The 4,536-nt window shown below is 34.5% G+C and overlaps 1 long non-coding RNA gene across 6 annotated transcripts; it reads left to right on the top strand.

Moving 5' to 3' along the window:
* Positions 1-1,798: 1,798 nt before the first annotated feature.
* LOC106293188 lies at positions 1,799-3,463 on the top strand. 6 transcript variants are annotated; one of them, XR_001260398.1, is made up of 4 exons: positions 1,799-1,940; positions 2,036-2,246; positions 2,460-3,051; positions 3,122-3,463. It is a non-coding gene; the product is annotated as an uncharacterized LOC106293188 (long non-coding RNA). The 6 variants fall into 6 exon arrangements; XR_001260397.1 differs by having other exon boundaries at positions 2,328-3,051; XR_001260395.1 differs by having other exon boundaries at positions 2,309-3,051.
* The last annotated feature ends 1,073 nt before the right edge of the window (positions 3,464-4,536 follow it).

The following is a 4,536-nucleotide window of genomic DNA, read 5'->3' as shown; positions in this document are numbered from 1 at the left end:
TTTTTTTGAAACCAAACAAAAACAGACGACTTAACTTTCAGTCGTCTCAGGTTACAGATTTCAAAGTCAATTGCAAAAATAACCTCTGCGTTGACCAGACGACTTCCAGGTAAGTTGTCTACAGCCAGACGACTTCCAGGTAAGTTGTCTACAGCCAGACGACTTCCAGGTAAGTTGTCTACAGCCAGACGACTTCCAGGTAAGTTGTCTACAGCCAGACGACTTCCAGGTAAGTTGTCTACAGCCAGACGACTTCCAGGTAAGTTGTCTACAGCCAGACGACTTCCAGGTAAGTTGTCTACAGCCAGACGACTTCCAGGTAAGTTGTCTACAGCCAGACGACTTCCAGGTAAGTTGTCTACAGCCAGACGACTTCCAGGTAAGTTGTCTACAGCCAGACGACTTCCCAAGTAAGTCGTCTGACGAACAGATCTGGAAAAAAACTCGATGTCATACCTTAAATTGGTGAGATAAGTTCCTTAGCATACATAAGGCTTCTCCAAGCACACAGAATCACAAACGAAAGTAACCCACCCAGAATCGTTAGCTTCTATGACTCTATGAACCATAAAAAATTTAGAATCAAAATCTTGGGTTTTTTTAGCTCATTGTGGAGAGAAAGTGAGAGATATGTTGTGTTTAGTTCACAAGAATGGAAAAAGAAGAAGGGTAAATCAATTTTGGGAGCATTAAGAGTTTCAAGTTGGTTGTTCATGGTGGTTGTGGTATTGATGACAATGGCAATCTTGTAATTACTTGAAAATGATGAGGGTGAGAGAGTAAAAATGTCATTTTCGAAAAAAAAAAGAAAAAAAAAATTGATGGAATTTTCGTAAATTATATGAACTTGTGGGGTGAATAGGGCAAAACCAATTTTCAAAAAAAAAAAGAGGTTAGTTTTGTGTTTGAGTTTAAGTTATAGGTCAATTCTGCAAAAAACCCTTAAAATAATGTTTAATTATTTTTAAATTTAGTATGTTATTTAAACATGATAAAATATTTTGTATGGTAAAATATAGGTTTAGGGAAGCAAATGATGGTTATCTAGAAAAGATACATCATAATCTTTAAAACCAAATATAAATTATATATTGCACTACAAAATAAAAAAATATTTTACGACTTAAATATTTGTTACAAAAACAAGTTAAGAAATCTAGAAACAGCGATTCAAATGTGAAACATGATAAATAAAATTCTGAACTGATTTGGTTCACATACTATATTTTTTTGGTCAAATTTCACATACTATATTAGAACACATTTCCAAACCTTGATTGTTATTAAAAGTAAAACACAAATGTTAAAAGCTCCTATCTTTGACAAAAAAAAAATACAAATCAGTTTTTTTTTTTTTTGTCTGTGTTACTAAATTGGAATGCAATTCTACGTTATTTTAAAACAGTTTTAATATATAAAATGGTTCTTCTGGATTATAATTTGAGATTATCATACAATAAGTAAAAGGGAATATACTCATTAGCTGGGGTGTCCACATCAACCAAAAGTGTTGGTTCTTTCCTCCACGTCAAGACTAGCTTGGGCTGATCTTGGCTGTTACTTTTTTTGAACCGAAAAAGGGAAAAAACATATGGGTCATGAGCCCAAGTCCGGAAAATTCGGATAGTAATATAGTGAGTGTTTAGCCTAACAAAATAACACAGACTTCTCATGTGGCCTGTTAATATTTCGTGTTAACGCATTCAGCCCAACTCTTTTTGTCTCCATCGTCGTTGTCGAATGACGATTGATATTTATCGCTTACTCGGCAAACTCTTGCCCTTCCTCTTCCAAAACTAAATGCTTCTTCGTCTCTTTCCATATTCTTTCGTTTAGTTTGCCCTCTCTCTCCATAAATTTCGTGTTTCCAGTTATCGAACTCCTAAAAACGCGATGACGACGACTTTTACAAAGGCCAGGGCAATTATCTCGCAAGCGAGGTAGGAGTATTGTCTGATCTATTCACGTAATTTTTTTTTATTTAATATATATCTGTGTTTGTGGCTGATTCTGTGACTTGATTTATCGTCTACAGTCAGCTTCATCTATCAATCTACTTCGTCAGCGTAGGGGATGATGAAGAAAATTTATTCTGTAGTGGATTCTTGCTGTGTTTTAAATCTTGAATCTTAATTTCATGTCTAACCTATGTTGTAGAGCATGATTGTTGCAATGCATGTGAAGATGTTTGCAAAGCATATATAAAGACAGTTTGAGGAGTAATGAATCCATATTTCATTGACCAGGTGAATTGCTGATAAAAAGGTTTCATTGTTGTTGTAGTATCACTGATTGTTGCCTGTTTGAGGTTTTTTTGCAACGAGTAGAGGATGAAGTAGGTGAAGGGTGTAAAATATATGTGTTCTTGGAGGTGAAAAAAGTTGCGTAAAAGTTCCACTGGTGTAGTCTCACACTCCCGTTTATTTTATCATGCTCTCTAAGGGACTTACATTTTTCAGAGTCCAGTGGAGTGTGAGAAGACTCCCTTGGCCAAGAAGTCGTTAAAGATTCCTTTGGTGTTGGCTTATGGACACCATTCTTACAAGGAAGGTCCAGTTCCAAGAAGTTGAGCTGGTAAGAGCAACCAGGCCGCTCAAAGAGGCGTTTCCAATCGCTAGCCAACAAACGACAAGATGCGCGGCAGCCCAACGAGTGATCCAATCACTCACCACTCAAGTAATTTCATAGCTAAATAAATAGTAATAATGGTTTATGCGATTACAAGTTTTTCTTATGTTATAAACATCAACAAAATTATGGAGCTGGAAGACATGGCTGAAAGATTACCATTTGGATCATCTCGAAATATAAAGTCTCCTCCGTCTCTTACTATTTTCTTCCTGCCCTGGTCGTGTTGACCCTTTTAATATCTTACACCGACCAAAAATGTTCAAGCACCCGAGCAAAATTGTGCAAATTCCTGATGTTTTCTAATGGGACCATTACACATGTATTTGGAAATGGTAAAGCATCGATTAAAGCACAGAACGACAAGGGATGGTTGAACAGGATGAGCTTGGTGTCTACATCAGTCAAACGTGTCCGTTTCAGGTACAATCATATTTTATTTTCACTACAAAGAACAATTACTAGTAATTAGCTAATTTCTGCTTTATAACAGCCGAAAAAATTTAAGAGCGAAACGGGAGGAACAGGGTGGCCAGAAAACACAGGAAGAGTACACGACCAATACAATTTATGAATTGTTGACAAAGCCAATGTGGAAATGCCTCTTTGAAACTCTTTTAACACCAACCACTTCTCTTATTCTTCCACGCAGGGTCAGGTGAGTGCAGTATCTTGGGGTATAAGAAATATATATAGAGGAAATTAGATGTTATAAAATATTATATGTGCTTCTTTCATTGCAGTTTGGGGGCTGAGAATGGTGTTTGTTGTGAAAAAAGGTTGTAAATTCTTTGTGATGTTCACACTGTAAATTCTATAAGCCAATTCTTTTTATCTCTGGAAACAATACCGAGTAATGGGTCTTACAACTTCGGGAAGCAAAGAATCACTTAGATTACCACTCAGGCTGTGTCCTCGCTCTTATCTTTTCTGAGCTTGAATTCTACAATTTAAAAAAAGCCATTGCAAAAGCGATGAAATAAGAATGGTAATGAATGGGCGAGTCTGGTGGGGAGGGCCACTGAGTTGAGCACTCCAACAAATCGGAAAACTTCTCCATTGGTATCTATTTTATTTCATCTCAAAGTGGTGCTGTTTTTGTCATCCAGCTTAAGGGAAAAGCAGAGTGAAAAGAGTAATAAACAATTTTCAAACCTAGAGCTCGACTAGGAGGGCACTGATGCATATAAAATGTGATCATGCTGAACAGATATATAGAGGCAAAGAAGGAAAAGCTAATAGTACCTCTTCTCTAATATTAATTACTTTATGTTGGTATTGTATTTGTATTGAACCTTTGAACAGTTGCCATCATTTGAGTAAATAAAATTTTTAAAAGAATTTACAGATTAAATACTCAAAATATTTATACATACAGATTAATTACTCAAAATATTTATAAAAAAATTATGTATATGTGATAAAGACTACCTGCTCTGCAAATGAATAATTATAAAGTTAAATCATATGTTGTAAAACCAAATATTTAATATACATATTGAATAGTGGGAAATTTTTTAAATTTATTAAATACAAATTTTTGAATTCTCTTAATGAAAATTGAAATATGACTAATACAAACACTTCCAGGATTTACTTGCACTAAATGAGATTAACTTAATTGTTTATAAGAAAATTATCTAAAATACCATATTTTTAGTACCACTTTCCATGTTTAACTTAACCACTTTTATCATCACTTTTAAAGAGGTAAAAAAACACTTATAACTTTAGCGTTAATTAATCTAAGGGGGTGGTATTGAATTCAAGAATTTGAAAGAATTCACATGTAATAACTTTTGCAGTATTTTAAATGATTTTATGAGATTTTAATGCAATTGTCTAATTCTTATGTTTACTTTTCGCCATAGAATTTAAGTGAATGTAAATTAATTTGATGGAATTCAA

This window comes from Brassica oleracea, chromosome C5 (genome assembly GCF_000695525.1).
Source record: "Brassica oleracea var. oleracea cultivar TO1000 chromosome C5, BOL, whole genome shotgun sequence".
Lineage (NCBI taxonomy): Eukaryota > Viridiplantae > Streptophyta > Magnoliopsida > Brassicales > Brassicaceae > Brassica > Brassica oleracea.
Note: the sequence above shows the minus strand (reverse complement) of the source record. Positions and strands in the feature narration are given on the sequence as shown.